Below are 18,405 nucleotides of genomic sequence, written 5' to 3'. Positions count from 1 at the left end.
AGTAGTCAGCCAACAAAGCATAAGCCAACCAGCAAAGCAGTAGTCAACCAGCAAAGCAGTAGTCAACCAGCAAAGCAGTAGTCAACCAACAAAGCAGTAGCCAACCAGCAAAGCAGTAGTCAACCAGCAAAGCAGTAGTCAACCAGCAAAGCAGTAGTCAACCAGCAAAGCAGTAGTCAACCAGCAAAGCAGTAGTCAACCAGCAAAGCAGTAGTCAACCAGCAAAGCAGTAGCCAACCAACAAAGCAGTAGTTAACCAGCAAAGCAGTAGTCAACCAACAAAGCAGTAGTCAACTAGCAAAGCAGTAGTCAACCAGCAAAGCTGTAGTCAACCAACAAAGCAGTAGTCAACTAGCAAAGCATAAGTCAACCAGCAAATCAGTAGTCAACCAGCAAAGCAGTAGTCAACCAGCAAAGCAGTAGTCAACCAACAAAGCAGTAGCCAACCAACAAAGCAGTAGTCAACCAGCAAAGCAGTAGTCAACCAACAAAGCAGTAGTCAACTAGCAAAGCAGTAGTCAACCAACAAAGCAGTAGTCAACTAGCAAAGCATAAGTCAACCAGCAAAGCAGTAGTCAACCAGCAAAGCAGTAGTCAACCAGCAAAGCAGTAGTCAACCAGCAAAGCAGCAGTCAACCAGCAAAGCAGTAGTCAACTAGCAAAGCAGTAGTCAACTAGCAAAGCAGTAGTCAACCAGCGGAGCAATAGTCAACCAGCAAAGCAGTAGTCAACTAGCAAAGCAGTAGTCAACTGGCAAAGCAGTAGTCAACTAGCAAAGCAGTAGTCAACAAGCAAAGCAGTAGTCAACCAACAAAGCAGTAGTCAACCAGCAAACCAGTAGTCAACAAACAAAGCAGTAGTCAACTAGCAGAGCAGCAGTCAACCAGCAGAGCAATAGTCAACCAGCAAAGCAGTAGTCAACTAGCAAAGCAGTAGTCAGCCAGCAGAGCAATAGTCAACCAGCAAAGCAGTAGTCAACTGGCAAAGCAGTAGTCAACTAGCAAAGCAGTAGTCAATTAGCAAAACAGTAGTCAACCAACAAAGCAGTAGTCAACCAGCAAAGCAGTAGTCAACTAACAAAGCAGTAGTCAACTAGCAGAGCAGCAGTCAACCAACAAAGCAGTAGTCAACTAGCAAAGCAGTAGTCAACTAGCAGAGCAGCAGTCAACCAGCAAAGCAGTAGTCAACCAGCAAAGCAGCAGTCAACCAGCAAAGCAGTAGTCAACCAGCAAAGCAGCAGTCAACCAGCAAAGCAGTAGTCAACTAGCAAAGCAGAAGTCAACTAGCAGAGCAGTAGTCAACCAGCAAAGCAGTAGTTAACTAGCAAAGCAGTAGTCAACTAGCAAAGCAGTAGTCAACTAGCAAAGCAGTAGTCAACCAGCAAAGCAGTATTCAAGTAGCAAAGCAGCAGTCAACTAGCAAAGGAGTAGTCAACTAGCAAAGCAGTAGTCAACCAGCAAAGCAGTAGTCAACTAGCAAAGCAGTAGTCAACCAGCAAAGCAGTAGACAACCAGCAAAGCAGTAGTCAACTAGCAGAGCAGTAGTCAACCAGCAAAGCAGTAGTCAACCAGCAAAGCAGTAGCCAACCAGCAAAGCAGTAGTCAACTAGCAAAGCAGTAGTCAACTAGCAAAGCAGTAGTCAACTAGCAAAGCAGTAGTCAACCAGCAGAGCAGTAATCAACCAGCAGAGCAGTAGTCAACCAGCAGAGCAGAAGTCAACCAGCAAAGCAGTAGTCAACCAGCAGAGCAGTAGTCAACCAGCAAAGCAGTAGTCAACTAGCAAAGCAGTAGTCAACCAGCAGAGCAGAAGTCAACCAGCAAAGCAGTAATCAGAAAGCAAAGCAGCAGTCAACCAGCAAAGCAGTAGTCAACTAGCAAAGCAGTAGTCAACCAGCAAAGCAGTAGTCAACCAGCAAAGCAGAAGTCAACCAGCAAAGCAGTAGTGAACTAGCAAAGCAGTAGCCAACCAGCAAAGCAGTAGTCAACTAGCAAAGTAGTAGTCAACTAGCAAAGCAGTAGTCAACTAGCAAAGCAGTAGTCAACTAGCAAAGCAGTAGTCAACCAACAGAGCAGATGTCAACCAGCAAAGCAGTAGTCAACCAGCAGAGCAGTAATCAACCAGCAGAACAGTAGTCAACCAGCAAAGCAGTAGTCAACCAGCAAAAGCAGAAGTCAACCAGCAGAGCAGAAGTCAACCAGCAAAGCAGTAGTCAACCAGCAAAGCAGCAGTCAACCAGCAAAGCAGTAGTCAACCAGCAAAGCAGTGGTCAAACAGCGGAGAAGAAGTCAACCAGCAAGGCAGTAGTCAACCAGCAAAGCAGTAGTCAACCACCAGAGCAGAAGTCAAACAGCAAAGCAGTAGTCAACCAGCAAAGCAGCAGTCAACCAGCAAAGCAGTAGTCAACCAGCAAAGCAGCAGCCAACCAACAAAGCAGTAGTCAACCAGCAAAGAAGTAGTCAACCAACAAAGCAGTAGTCAACCAGCAAAGCAGTAGTCAACTAGCAAAGCAGTAGTCAACCAGCAGGGCAGAAGTCAACCAGCAAAGCAGTAGTCAACCAGCAAAGCAGCAGTCAACCAGCAAAGCAGTAGTCAACTAGCAAAGCAGTAGTCAACCAGCAAAGCAGTAGTCAACCAGCAAAGCAGTAGTCAACCAGCAAAGCAGTAGTCAACTAGCAAAGCAGTAGTCAACCAGCAGAGCAGAAGTCAACCAGCAAAGCAGTAGTCAACCAGCAAAGCAGCAGTCAACCAGCAAAGCAGTAGTCAACCAGCAAAACAGTTGTCAAACAGCGGAGAAGAAGTAAACCAGCAAGGCAGTAGTCAACCAGCAAAGCAGTAGTCAACCAGCAGAGCAGAAGTCAAACAGCAAAGCAGTAGACAACCATCAAAGCAGCAGTCAACCAGCAAAGCAGTAGTCAACCAGCAAAGCAGTAGCCAACCAACAAAGCAGTAGTTAACCAGCAAAGAAGTAGTCAACCAACAAAGCAGTAGTCAACTAGCAAAGCAGTAGTCAACCAGCAAAGCAGTAGTCAACCAGCAAAGCAGTAGTCAACCAGTAAAGCAGTAGTCAACCAACAAAGCAGTAGTCAACCAGCAAAGCAGTAGTCAACAAGTAAAGCAGTAGTCAACTAGCAAAGCAGTAGTCAACTAGCAAAGCATAAGTCAACCAGCAGAGCAATTGTCAACCAGCAAAGCAGCAGTCAACCAGCAAAGCAGTAGTCAACTAGCAAAGCAGTAGTCAACTAGCAAAGCAGTAGTCAACCAGCAGAGCAATAGTCAACCAGCAAAGCAGTAGTCAACTAGCAAACCAGTAGTCAACTGGCAAAGCAGTAGTCAACTAGCAAAGCAGTAGTCAACAAGCATAGCAGTAGTCAACTAGCAAAGCATAAGTCAACCAGCAGAGCAATAGTCAACCAGCAAAGCAGCAGTCAACCAGCAAAGCAGTAGTCAACTAGCAAAGCAGTAGTCAATCAACAAAACAGTAGTCAACCAGCAAAGCAGTAGTCAACTAACAAAGCAGTAGTCAACTAGCAGAGCAGCAGTCAACCAACAAAGCAGTAGTCAACTAGCAAAGCAGTAGTCAACTAGCAGAGCAGCAGTCAACCAGCAAAGCAGTAGTCAACGAGCAAAGCAGTAGTCAACCAGCAAAGCAGCAGTCAACCAGCAAAGCAGTAGTCAACCAGCAGAGCAGCAGTCAACCAGCAAAGCAGTAGTCAACTAGCAAAGCAGAAGTCAACTAGCAGAGCAGTAGTCAACCAGCAAATCAGTAGACAACCAGCAAAGCAGTAGTCAACCAGCAAAGCAGTAGTCAACCAACAAAGCAGTAGCCAACCAACAAAGCAGTAGTCAACCAGCAAAGCAGTAGTCAACCAACAAAGCAGTAGTCAACTAGCAAAGCAGTAGTCAACCAACAAAGCAGTAGTCAACTAGCAAAGCATAAGTCAACCAGCAAAGCAGTAGTCAACCAGCAAAGCAGTAGTCAACCAGCAAAGCAGTAGTCAACCAGCAAAGCAGCAGTCAACCAGCAAAGCAGTAGTCAACTAGCAAAGCAGTAGTCAACTAGCAAAGGAGTAGTCAACCAGCGGAGCAATAGTCAACCAGCAAAGCAGTAGTCAACTAGCAAAGCAGTAGTCAACTGGCAAAGCAGTAGTCAACTAGCAAAGCAGTAGTCAACAAGCAAAGCAGTAGTCAACCAACAAAGCAGTAGTCAACCAGCAAACCAGTAGTCAACAAACAAAGCAGTAGTCAACTAGCAGAGCAGCAGTCAACCAGCAGAGCAATAGTCAACCAGCAAAGCAGTAGTCAACTAGCAAAGCAGTAGTCAGCCAGCAGAGCAATAGTCAACCAGCAAAGCAGTAGTCAACTGGCAAAGCAGTAGTCAACTAGCAAAGCAGTAGTCAATTAGCAAAACAGTAGTCAACCAACAAAGCAGTAGTCAACCAGCAAAGCAGTAGTCAACTAACAAAGCAGTAGTCAACTAGCAGAGCAGCAGTCAACCAACAAAGCAGTAGTCAACTAGCAAAGCAGTAGTCAACTAGCAGAGCAGCAGTCAACCAGCAAAGCAGTAGTCAACCAGCAAAGCAGCAGTCAACCAGCAAAGCAGTAGTCAACCAGCAAAGCAGCAGTCAACCAGCAAAGCAGTAGTCAACTAGCAAAGCAGAAGTCAACTAGCAGAGCAGTAGTCAACCAGCAAAGCAGTAGTAAACTAGCAAAGCAGTAGTCAACTAGCAAAGCAGTAGTCAACTAGCAAAGCAGTAGTCAACCAGCAAAGCAGTATTCAAGTAGCAAAGCAGCAGTCAACTAGCAAAGCAGTAGTCAACTAGCAAAGCAGTAGTCAACCAGCAAAGCAGTAGTCAACTAGCAAAGCAGTAGTCAACCAGCAAAGCAGTAGCCAACCAGCAAAGCAGTAGTCAACTAGCAGAGCAGTAGTCAACCAGCAAAGCAGTAGTCAACCAGCAAAGCAGTAGCCAACCAGCAAAGCAGTAGTCAACTAGCAAAGCAGTAGTCAACTAGCAAAGCAGTAGTCAACTAGCAAAGCAGTAGTCAACCAGCAGAGCAGTAATCAACCAGCAGAGCAGTAGTCAACCAGCAGAGCAGAAGTCAACCAGCAAAGCAGTAGTCAACCAGCAGAGCAGTAGTCAACCAGCAAAGCAGTAGTCAACTAGCAAAGCAGTAGTCAACCAGCAGAGCAGAAGTCAACCAGCAAAGCAGTAATCAGAAAGCAAAGCAGCAGTCAACCAGCAAAGCAGTAGTCAACTAGCAAAGCAGTAGTCAACCAGCAAAGCAGTAGTCAACCAGCAAAGCAGCAGTCAACCAGCAAAGCAGTAGTGAACTAGCAAAGCAGTAGCCAACCAGCAAAGCAGTAGTCAACTAGCAAAGTAGTAGTCAACTAGCAAAGCAGTAGTCAACTAGCAAAGCAGTAGTCAACTAGCAAAGCAGTAGTCAACCAACAGAGCAGATGTCAACCAGCAAAGCAGTAGTCAACCAGCAGAGCAGTAATCAACCAGCAGAACAGTAGTCAACCAGCAAAGCAGTAGTCAACCAGCAAAAGCAGTAGTCAACCAGCAGAGCAGAAGTCAACCAGCAAAGCAGTAGTCAACCAGCAAAGCAGCAGTCAACCAGCAAAGCAGTAGTCAACCAGCAAAGCAGTGGTCAAACAGCGGAGAAGAAGTCAACCAGCAAGGCAGTAGTCAACCAGCAAAGCAGTAGTCAACCACCAGAGCAGAAGTCAAACAGCAAAGCAGTAGTCAACCAGCAAAGCAGCAGTCAACCAGCAAAGCAGTAGTCAACCAGCAAAGCAGTAGCCAACCAACAAAGCAGTAGTCAACCAGCAAAGAAGTAGTCAACCAACAAAGCAGTAGTCAACCAGCAAAGCAGTAGTCAACTAGCAAAGCAGTAGTCAACCAGCAGAGCAGAAGTCAACCAGCAAAGCAGTAGTCAACCAGCAAAGCAGCAGTCAACCAGCAAAGTAGTAGTCAACTAGCAAAGCAGTAGTCAACCAGCAAAGCAGTAGTCAACCAGCAAAGCAGTAGTCAACCAGCAAAGCAGTAGTCAACTAGCAAAGCAGTAGTCAACCAGCAGAGCAGAAGTCAACCAGCAAAGCAGTAGTCAACCAGCAAAGCAGCAGTCAACCAGCAAAGCAGTAGTCAACTAGCAAAGCAGTAGTCAACCAGCAAAAGTAGTCAACCAGCAAGGCAGTAGTCAACCAGCAAAGCAGTAGTCAACCACCAGAGCAGAAGTCAAACAGCAAAGCAGTAGTCAACCAGCAAAGCAGCAGTCAACCAGCAAAGCAGTAGTCAACCAGCAAAGCAGTAGCCAACCAACAAAGCAGTAGTTAACCAGCAAAGAAGTAGTCAACCAACAAAGCAGTAGTCAACTAGCAAAGCAGTAGTCAACCAGCAAAGCAGTAGTCAACCAGCAAAGCAGTAGTCAACCAGTAAAGCAGTAGTCAACCAACAAAGCAGTAGTCAACCAGCAAAGCAGTAGTCAACAAGTAAAGCAGTAGTCAACTAGCAAAGCAGTAGTCAACTAGCAAAGCATAAGTCAACCAGCAGAGCAATTGTCAACAAGCAAAGCAGCAGTCAACCAGCAAAGCAGTAGTCAACTAGCAAAGCAGTAGTCAACTAGCAAAGCAGTAGTCAACCAGCAGAGCAATAGTCAACCAGCAAAGCAGTAGTCAACTAGCAAAGCAGTAGTCAACTGGCAAAGCAGTAGTCAACTAGCAAAGCAGTAGTCAACAAGCATAGCAGTAGTCAACTAGCAAAGCATAAGTCAACCAGCAGAGCAATAGTCAACCAGCAAAGCAGCAGTCAACCAGCAAAGCAGTAGTCAACTAGCAAAGCAGTAGTCAATCAACAAAACAGTAGTCAACCAGCAAAGCAGTAGTCAACTAACAAAGCAGTAGTCAACTAGCAGAGCAGCAGTCAACCAACAAAGCAGTAGTCAACTAGCAAAGCAGTAGTCAACTAGCAGAGCAGCAGTCAACCAGCAAAGCAGTAGTCAACCAGCAAAGCAGTAGTCAACCAGCAAAGCTGCAGTCAACCAGCAAAGCAGTAGTCAACCAGCAAAGCAGCAGTCAACCAGCAAAGCAGTAGTCAACTAGCAAAGCAGAAGTCAACTAGCAGAGCAGTAGTCAACCAGCAAAGCAGTAGTAAACTAGCAAAGCAGTAGTCAACTAACAAAACAGTAGTCAACTAGCAAAGCAGAAGTCAACTAGCAAAGCAGTAGTCAACCAGCAAAGCAGTAGTCAAGTAGTAAAGCAGTAGTCAACCAGCAAAGCAGTAGTCAACTAGCAAAGCAGTAGCCAACCAGCAAAGCAGTAGTCAACTAGCAGAGCAGTAGTCAACCAGCAAAGCAGTAGTCAACCAGCAAAGCAATAGCCAACCAGCAAAGCAGCCAACAAGCAAAGCAGTAGTCAACCAGCAGAGCAGAAGTCAACCAGCAAAGCAGTAGTCAACCAACAAAGCAGTAGTCAACCAGCAGAGCCGTAATCAACCAGCAGAGCAGTAGTCAACCAGCAGAGCAGAAGTCAACCAACAAAGCAGTAGTCAACAAGCAAATCAGTAGTCAACTAGCAAAGCAGTAGTCAACCAGCAAAGCAGTAGTCAACCAGCAAAGCAGCAGTCAACCAGCAAAGCAGTAGTCAACTAGCAAAGCAGTAGCCAACCAGCAAAGCAGTAGTCAACCAGCAAAGCAGCAGTCAACCAGCAAAGCAGTAGTCAACTAGCAAAGCAGTAGTCAACCAGCGGAGCAGTAATCAACCAGCAGAGCAGTAGTCAACCAGCAGAGCAGAGGTCAACCAGCAAAGCAGTAGTCAACCAGCTGAGCAGTAGTCAACCAGCAAAGCAGTACTCAACTAGCAAAGCAGTAGTCAACCAGCAGAGCAGAAGTCAACCAGCAAAGCAGTAGTCAACCAGCAAAGCAGCAGTCAACCAGCAAAGCAGTAGTCAACCAGCAAAGCAGAAGTCATCCAGCAAAGCAGTAGTCAACTAGCAAAGCAGTAGTCAACCAGCAGAGCAGAAGTCAACCAGCAAAGCAGTAGTCAACCAGCAAAGCAGCAGTCAACCAGCAAAGCAGTAGTCAAAAAGCAAAGCAGTGGTCAAACAGCGGAGCAGAAGTCAACCAGCAAAGCAGTAGTCAACCAGCAAAGCAGTAGTCAACCAGCAGAGCAGAAGTCAACCAGCAAGGCAGTAGTCAACCAGCAAAGCAGTAGTCAACCAGCGAAGCAGTAGTCAACCAGCAAAGCAGTAGTCAACTAGCAAAGCAGTAGTCAACTAGCAAAGCAGTAGTCAACTAGCAAAGCAGTAGTCAACCAGCAGAGCAGTAGTCAACTAGCAAAGCAGTAGTCAACCAGCAAAGCAGTAGTCAACCAGCAAAGCAGCAGTCAACCAGCAAAGCAGTAGTCAACTAGCAAAGCATAAGTCAACCAGCAAAGCAGTAGTCAACCAGCAAAGCAGCAGCCAACCAGCAAAGCAGTAGTCAACTAGCAAAGCAGTAGTCAACTAGCAAAGCAGTAGTCAAGAAGCAAAGCGTAAGTCAACCAGCAAAGTAGTAGTCAACTAGCAAAGCAGTAGTCAACCAGCAAAGCAGTAGTCAACTAACAAAGCAGTAGTCAACTGGCAAAGCAGTAGTCAACTAGCAAAGCAGTAGTCAACCAGCAAAGCAGTAGTCAACCAGCAAAGCAGTAGTCAACTAGCAAAGCAGTAGTCAACTAGCAAAGCAGTAGTCAACTAGCAAAGCAGTAGTCAACTAGCAAAGCAGTAGTCAACTGGCAAAGCATAAGTCAACGAGCAAAGCAGTAGTCAACCAGCAAAGCAGTAGTCAACCAGCAAAGCAGTAGTCAACCAACAAAGTAGTAATCAACCAACAAAGCAGTAGTCAACCAGCAAAGCAGTAGTCAACCAGCAAAGCAGTAGTCAACCAACAAAGCAGTAGTCAACTAGCAAAGCAGTAGTTAACCAACAAAGCAGTAGTCAACCAGCAAAGCAGTAGTCAACCAGCAAAGCAGTAGTCAACCAGCAAAGCAATAGTCAACCAACAAAGCAGTAGTCAACTAGCAAAGCATAAGTCAACCAGCAAAGCAGTAGTCAACCAGCAAAGCAGTAGTCAACCAGCAAAGCAGTAGTCAACCAGCAAAGCAGTAGTCAACTAACAAAGCAGTAGTCAACCAACAAAGCAGTAGTCAACCAGCAAAGCAGTAGTCAACTAACAAAGCAGTAGTCAACCAACAAAGCAGTAGTCAACCAACAAAGCAGTAGTCAACCAACAAAGCAGTAGTCAACCAGCAAAGCAGTAGTCAACTAACAAAGCAGTAGTCAACCAACAAAGCAGTAGTCAACCAGCAAAGCAGTAGTCAACTAACAAAGCAGTAGTCAACTAACAAAGCAGTAGTCAACTAACAAAGCAGTAGTCAACCAACAAAGCAGTAGTCAACCAACAAAGCAGTAGTCAACCAGCAAAGCAGTAGTCAACTAACAAAACAGTAGTCAACTAACAAAGCAGTAGTCAACCAACAAAGCAGTAGATAGCCAACAAAACAGTAGTCAACCAGCAAAGCAGTAATCAACTAACAAAGCAGTAGTCAACCAACAAAGCAGTAGTCAACCAGCAAAGCAGTAGTCAACCAACAAAGCAGTAGTCAACCAACAAAGCAGTAGTCAACCAGCAAAGCATTAGTCAACTAACAAAGCAGTAGTTAACCAACAAAGCAGTAGTCAACCAAGAATGCAGTAGTCAACCAGCAAAGCAGTAGTCAACTAACAAAGCAGTAGTCAACTAACAAAGCAGTAGTCAACTAACAAAGCAGTAGTCAACCAACAAAGCAGTAGTCAACCAACAAAGCAGTAGTCAACTAACAAAGCACTAGTCAACCAACGAAGCAGTAGTCAACCAGCAAAGCAGTAGTCAACTAACAAAGCAGTAGTCAACTAACAAAGCAGTAGTCAACTAACAAAGCAGTAGTCAACTAACAAAGCAGTAGTCAACTAACAAAGCAGTAGTCAACTAACAAAGCAGTAGTCAACCAACAAAGCAGTAGTCAACCAACAAAGCAGTAGTCAACCAGCAAAGCAGTAGTCAACTAACAAATCAGTAGTCATCAATCAAAGCAGTAGTCAACTAACAAGCAGTAGTCAACTAACAAAGCAGTAGTCAACCAACAAAGCAGTAGTCAACCAACACAGCAGTAGTCAACCAGCAAAGCAGTAGTCAACTAACAAAGCAGTAGTCAACCAACAAAGCAGTAGTCAACCAGCAAAGCAGTAGTCAACTAAAAAAGCAGTAGTCAACTAACAAAGCAGTAGTCAATTAAAAAAGCAGTAGTCAACTAACAAAGCAGTAGTCAACCAACAAAGCAGTAGTCAACCAACAAAGCAGTAGTCAACAAGCAAAGCAGTAGTCAACTAACAAAGCAGTAGTCAACCAGCAAAGCAGTAGTCAACTAACAAAGCCGTAGTCAACCAACAAAGCAGTAGTCAACCAGCAAAGCAGTAGTCAACTAACAAAGCAGTAGTCAACCAGCAAAGCAGTAGTCAACTAACAAAGCAATAGTCAACCAACAAAGCAGTAGTCAACCAGCAAAGCAGTAGTCAACTAACAAAGCAGTAGTCAACCAACAAAGCAGTAGTCAACCAGCAAAGCAGTATTCAACTAACAAAGCAGTAATCAACTAACAAAGCAGTAGTCAACCAACAAAGCAGTAGTCAACCAACAAAGCAGTAGTCAACCAGCAAAGCAGTAGTCAACTAACAAAGCAGTAGTCAACCAGCAAAGCAGTAGTCAACTAACAAAGCAGTAGTCAACTAACAAAGCAGTAGTCAACTAACAAAGCAGTAGTCAACCAACAAAGCAGTAGTCAACCAACAAAGCAGTAGTCAACCAACAAAGCAGTAGTCAACCAACAAAGCAGTAGTCAACCAACAAAGCAGTAGTCAACCAGCAAAGCAGTAGTCAACCAACAAAGCAGTAGTCAACCAACAAAGCAGTAGTCAACCAACAAAGCAGTAGTCAACCAACAAAGCAGTAGTCAACCAACAAAGCAGCAGTCAACCAACAAAGCAGTAGTCAACCAACAAAGCAGTAGTCAACCAACAAAGCAGTAGTCAACCAACAAAGCAGTAGTCAACCAACAAAGCAGTAGTCAACCAACAAAGCAGTAGTCAACCAACAAAGCACTAGTCAGCCAACAAAGCAGTAGTCAACCAACAAAGCAGTAGTCAACCAACAAAGCAGTAGTCAACCAACAAAGCAGTAGTCAGCCAACAAAGCAGTAGTCAACCAACAAAGCAGTAGTCAACCAACAAAGCAGTAGTCAACCAACAAAGCAGTAGTCAACCAACAAAGCAGTAGTCAACCAACAAAGCAGTAGTCAACCAACAAAGCAGCAGTCAACCAACAAAGCAGTAGTCAACCAACAAAGCAGTAGTCAACCAACAAAGCAGTAGTCAGCCAACAAAGCAATATTCAACCAACAAAGCAGTAGTCAACCAACAAAGCAGTAGTCAACCAACAAAGCAGTAGTCAGCCAACAAAGCAGTAGTCAACCAACAAAGCAGTAGTCAACCAACAAAGCAGTAGTCAACCAACAAAGCAGTAGTCAGCCAACAAAGCAGTAGTCAGCCAACAAAGCAGTAGTCAACCAGCAAAGCAGTAGTCAACCAACAAAGCAGTAGTCAACCAACAAAGCAGCAGTCAACCAACAAAGCAGTAGTCAACCAACAAAGCAGCAGTCAACCAACAAAGCAGTAGTCAACCAACAAAGCAGTAGTCAACCAACACAGCAGTAGTCAGCCAACAAAGCAGTAGTCAACCAACAAAGCAGCAGTCAACCAACAAAGCAGTTGTCAACCAACAAAGCAGTAGTCAACCAACAAAGCAGTAGTCAACCAACAAAGCAGTAGTCAACCAACAAAGCAGTAGTCAACTAACAAAGCAGTAGTCAGTCAACAAAGCAGTAGTCAACCAACAAAGGAGTAGTCAACCAACAAAGCAGTAGTCAACCAACAAAGCAGTAGTCAGCCAACAAAGCAGTAGTCATCCAACAAAGCAGTAGTCAACCAACAAAGCAGTAGTCAACCAACAAAGCAGTAGTCAACCAACAAAGCAGTAGTCAACCAACAAAGCAGTAGTCAACCAACAAAGCAGTAGTCAACCAACAAAGCAGTAGTCAACCAACAAAGCAGTAGTCAACCAACAAAGCAGTAGTCAACCAACAAAGCAGTAGTCAACCAACAAAGCAGTAGTCAACCAACAAAGCAGTAGTCAACCAACAAAGCAGTAGTCAACCAACAAAGCAGTAGTCAACTAGCAAAGCAGTAGTGAACCAACAAAGCAGTAGTGAACCAACAAAGCAGTAGTCAACCAACAAAGCAGTAGTCAACTAGCAAAGCAGTAGTGAACCAACAAAGCAGTAGTCAACCAACAAAGCAGTAGTCAACCAACAAAGCAGTAGTCAACCAACAAAGTAACATACGTGGGTAATGGAGCAGCAGTACTAACTAGGCGTCTGGATAAATCTTTTCTTTCATAAACAATACAGGATTTTTGTGTTAAGACAAAATGTTATGGAAATAATACGAGAGTCCGAAAATGCTTATTTAATTATTTCAACATGTCGGTTCTCTGAACCATTCATCTACAAAACTAATTATTTCTTGCAATAAGCGATAATATTTCTTTTAATAACATGATAATCACTGCTGCTTGAGCGATGATATTTCCTTGAATTACAAACATTTCAGGTCACTGCTCATCAAATACATTGTTATCGCTCACTAAAAAAAAAAATGTTCAAGGAAGATTTCCGATGACTGGGTCTCAGGAAGTGTCTTCATCTAGCGCAGTAAAACTCATCTCCTTTGAACCCTTTTCCACTTGCACAAGACTGTCTATGAAACATTCTGATATCACCAACGATATTGCAGTCTCACCAGCAAATATTTTCTGAGCTTTCCTTGTGACTATAAAACCAGACATCAAGATCCAGACACAAAACACACAGCACACACACACTCACACACGCACACACTCACACGCACACACACACACACACACACACACACACACACACACACACACACACACACACACACACACACACACACACACACACACACACACGCACACACACACACTGGGCCAGGAGCTGTGACTCGACTCTTGCAACCACACTTTCTGAAAACTGACAATTCCCTCCCCAGTACCCCCAATAAAACCCTCAATCCCACTCCACTACGCTCCCTTAGCCTCTGCCTCCCCTTTTTCTCCCTCTACCACTCCCTCTCTCCCCTTATCACTCTCCCTTCCTGTCAAACTCCTTCTCTTCTCCCTCTAGTCCAATCTCTCTCTCTCTCTCTCTCTCTCTCTCTTTCCCTCACACACACTCCTCATTAACTCTCCCTCTCTCTGTCTCCTCCCACCGACGTACGCACACACACACACACACACACACACAGCACACACACACATACACACACACACACACACACACACACACACACACACACACACACACACACACACACACACACACACACACACACACACACACACACACAGAAACAAGGGGTCACTCTTGGAATCTGAAGACTCAGATGAATCACAGGGATGTTAGAAAGCAGTTCTTCAGTTACAGAGTGATCAGGAAGTTGAACAGTCTGGCGAGCGATTTAGTGGAGGCAGGTACCATACTTAGCTTTAAGACGACGTATGATAAAGCTCATGGAACAGGGAGAGAGACCTAATCGCATTCAGTGAAGAGGCGGGGCCAGGAGCTGAGTCTCGACCCCTGCAACTACAATTAGGTGAGTACATACACACACACACACACACATAGCACACAGCACACTCATAACCAACACACATAAACTGCAAACATACACACACACTACGAAACCTAGCCCATTAAAAATAGAAAATAGGGCCTCAGATGGGATGTCTAAGACTCAAGGGATCAGAGGAAGATGGCCCTGGAAAGGATGAATGGATGGAAGAGCAATGTAAAAGGATGGAACAAGATTGGAAAAGCAAACTAAGCAAACTTTCTGCAAGAAATGAAGAAAAGGCTGGAGGCAGAAAAAAGTAATGGGAGTCACGAGCTGAAGCTGCAGAAGCCAAGATACAGACCCTAGAAGACAAAGTAAATATTCTGAAGCGGGTTGCCCCTGAGGAATTTTGTAATTTTCCCAGAGCCGTTACTCCCACCCCAGGTGGGGGAATGTAAGGAAGCGGGGAGACGCCTAGAGAGGTGTCAGTTCTGGATGTACGAGGCTAAGAATTAGCCTCATAACTCCTAGGCTAATTTTACACTACAATTACTACATTACTACTACATATATTTAAGCTAAGTTAAAGATAGTCGTTAGCTTATGTCCCATGCATTAATTAAGCCAAAGGCACTTTCAACCCGCCAGTTTGAGGTCCCAAGGGATAAGCTGAGCCGACAGCGAGTAGTTACATTTTGGCAGTGAGACGGGCGACTGCCCTACACAAACTTTTCATTGTGAATACATTCATACACTATAGATCACTGCAAGCAAGGGTTTCATTAGCTGGACCATGCAGTTGTATGATTCAAGGCATTCTCAGGTAACCCCTGTCCCATCACTAACACGTTAGTATTTGTAAATGGATTTAGGTGTACACATGTGTAGAGGTGACACCCGACGAGCAGAGATTGCACTAGCAGCTCCCTTTCACGACCACATTTCCTACTCTGAGGAATGAAGGTCAGTATTCTATTGGCTGAAGTTACCCCTGAAGTGGAGCAGCAGGCTTCAAGCTGAATTCACGACTGAAGCAGGGACCAATAATTAATCCAAGCCTGTCGTGCCTGCACATACATTACCTTAATTCCCCACAGGGCCAGTACCCATAGAGGACATGGCATCTGGAGCAGGCACAAACCTAGTAAAGAAGGGGTTTGAAGGAAGGGAAGGAAACATGACTTACTTTAAGGCCCAATTAGGCTACCAGGCAAGGCCGAGGAATGAAGGGGAGGAACTGTTGGGTGCAGGAACAGCAGTAAGGGGAGTGCGGGTAGAGGTGACAAGTCCCATGCCGAGGCACGACCAGGCCACCAAGAGTTACAGGAAATAAAGGAGACAATAGCTTTGTACAAACAAGACCTGGAGGCAAGGAGGGAAAGGCAAATGGAGGAGGAGAGGGAGAGGTCAGTCTTTACTCATGGGCTTCAGGGGAGTGAAGGGAAGACACACAATGAAAGACAGCAGAAAGAAAAACAAGAGATTGAAAACATGATCAAAAACATAGGTAAGGAGGACATGAATGTCATTGCCACATGTCTAGAAATTCTGTTGGACAATGGTATGGGGCAGAATGACAATACCACTACAAGAATTGAGGGAATGATGTTTTTCAATAGTTACAGGAATAGTATCCATAGTTGTAAGGAGAGAAAGATCGTGAGCTTGGGTAGAATTGTGGACAGTGAAGATGCGTGTACCACTCATGAGAGCATGAAAGGATATATCTCTACCAACGTGTCGTAGGAGCACCATGGTAATGTTATAGTTAGAAAGGTAGGCAGTAGAGGAAGTCGGTCGTAGAGTATAAAACTTAGTCCATTGTGTGTTTTGAAACATAATGTGGAAAGGGAGTGCGTGACGTGCTGGTCTTTTCTGAGTAGAATGAGAAAGAAGTGAAGAAGTATCATGAAGTAATGATCTTGGGCATTTAAGTGTGGGACTGGAGTCGGTCCGACGTGGGACAGGCGGGCAATTCGAAAATTGCCACACCGTAGAGGAAGAAGCCAGAAGCATAGTCAAAGAACAGAGGTTAGATGTATCAAAGGAGTCAGTCGGAACCCGGGTACCTGAAGCGGGTGATGAAACGGCACCAGCAAGAGGTACAGGGACATTAGAAGTGTCAGAAGAGTGGTCATATAACAAGGCAGGGTCAGAACAGGATGTGATATCAGAAAGGGGCCCAGAGGGAGCAGGTCCATGGATTCAGAACTCCATGGTTATATCGCTTCTTTCTTTTTGTTTAGAAAAAAAGAAAAAAGGGGGGTAAACATAAAGGAATAGCTCCTAGGAGGCAAAGGAAGGTCGTAAATCCCCCTCCGCCCCCAAGAGAACCTCAGCACCGCAAGTAGTGCAGATGCGGCATGGAACCCGTGCTATACCCTACCCCTCATGCCAGTAAACGAGGAATCCAGGATAGCAACCTCACATCCGCTGAGCCACCTCACTCCTCAGTGGATAAGAGAGGCCAACCGGACACCCGCCACAAAACATACCTCCTTCAGCCAGCACCCCCTGGAATCCGACAGGCAGCCTCCAGAGAAACACCTGTCACCCGAAAGACACCCAAAGCATCCCCCCCCCCGGGAAACCGGAGAGGGATTGGGACATTTCCAGGTGATCCAGATTCCACGCAAACTACACCACCGCCATAGACCACAACGGAATGGGATGGACCCTGGTACCCTTCCCCTTACCTAGGAACTAGAGTGCCTGTGGGAAGAATCCCCAAGGCTAAAAATAAAAAGGGAATATGGGAGGGATGGGGAGGCGGAGGAGGAGGAAAGGGAAAAGGGAAGGATGGGGAAGATGGGACAGGGAAGGGGGATTGAGGGGTAATTAGGTTCGGTCTGAGGAAAGAGACCAAAAGGTCAAATTCCTCAGACCAAGAGCCTTTCCACCGCACCAAGGAGTCAACCTTGAAGAAGTTATTTTACCAAAGATAAAGACTAGTCACTATTATTATCGGTCTGTGTGTAAATATTTTAATTTGCTGCCAGTTACCAAGAACAAGCAACAATGAACCAGCTTGATTCAAGTAGCAAGTCATGGTCAGATGGCAGTATCTGTGTGTGTGGTGTAGTCAGTGTAGCAGCCACCACTGCTGCCTCAACACACGCTCTTGTGCCACTCAAGCAATAGCTGAACATTTTAGTCAAATTTCGACGTAGTTTTCACGAGAGTCTTTGACGGTAAGTTCGTAAGTTATATTTTCATCGAAACTCGAGAAATTAAGAAGTAAATGTATGATGGTATGGATATTTGCATCTCAAATAATATTTTCCGAAATTTTCTGCATTCTCTAAATGAATAATTACATACTAAGCAAGAATACTCAATTTTAAATTTTCTATTTTTATGTTAATTGTATTCTTTGCAAGGTCTGTGAGATCGACACCACGCCTAACCCTTCTAGGGTAGGGTAGGTGCCTGAGCCCGAGCCTTTAGCTTATAAGACTGTCATTCCCATTTGCCCCCTTGGGGCGGGGATGGCAGACCAGAGAGGCCTAGCTTGTGGCTAGGCCTGGGGACAGTTGGTCCCAAAGATGAGGAGGTACTTGTGCCTCCTCCCATGGGAGACTTAGGTCTCAGACACTCCCTAAAGAGGGAGCCAAGGCCGGGCCACCACTTGGAAAAGGCCCGGGCCGGGAGAATACCCGCGAATCTTTAATAATAATAATAATAATAAGATCTGTGAGTAACTATTCATTGTATTGTTTTAAATCTTTCCTGTATTGTACGTGATAAAGCATCCAAAGCGTTAGATAAAGCTGTATAAACAATTCTTCCTAAATTGTTGTTAGAAATCTTGGCACGGATGATCAGGCCCTGATCCACCGCGAGACCTGGTCACAGACCAGGTATCCTCCAGGTATGTCAGTTAGATAAGATAAGAGAGAGATAAGATTATTTTCGTATTTTTAACCCAGGAGGGTTAGCCACCCAGGATAACCCAAGAAAGTCAGTGCGTCATCGAGGACTGTCTAACTTATTTCCATTGGGGTCCTCAATCTTGTCTCCCAGGATGCGACCCAGATGTCTGTCTTTGCATCGACTATCTCGATCCATCTCCCCCCCCTTGAGTGGGACTTAAGGTATAGTACCACAGTACAACTGTAGTACATCCCAACAATAATGTGCCGCTAATGACATTATTAGAGATGTGCTAAGAGAGTGCAGATCATTAACATATTAATATACAAGGGATTTTCAGTTAAGAGACGTGTATAAGAGTGAGGCAGCGACGTACAAGAGAAAACTCCATCTCAAAGGTCATATCTTTCAAAGATTAAAAGTCACTCAATCATCGATGTTTATCTTGTTTATCAGTTATGGTATAAAACCTAATGTGTTGGCTAAACGTAATCACTGAAGATTACAATTAACTCCATTTTTCTCATTTTTAATCTGATGTTGAACACTTGTTATCCTATGTTGCGTAGGATAACAAGTGTTAAGGTGTATTTATTATTCTATATCTTTAATATTCTGTGTATATTTTATTTTCATATAATTTTATATTGGAGATGTTTTCATTATTAGCTAAAATGAAAATCTTACTTTGTACTGTTATTTGACTTAGCTATATTAATAGGTAAGGTGAGACACGTATATTTTATGTTCGAAAGTTGTGGTTGGCTGACCATA

Source organism: Cherax quadricarinatus, chromosome 1 (genome assembly GCF_038502225.1).
Source record: "Cherax quadricarinatus isolate ZL_2023a chromosome 1, ASM3850222v1, whole genome shotgun sequence".
Lineage (NCBI taxonomy): Eukaryota > Metazoa > Arthropoda > Malacostraca > Decapoda > Parastacidae > Cherax > Cherax quadricarinatus.
The sequence above is the reverse complement of the archived record's forward strand: the minus strand, read 5'-3'. Positions refer to the sequence as shown.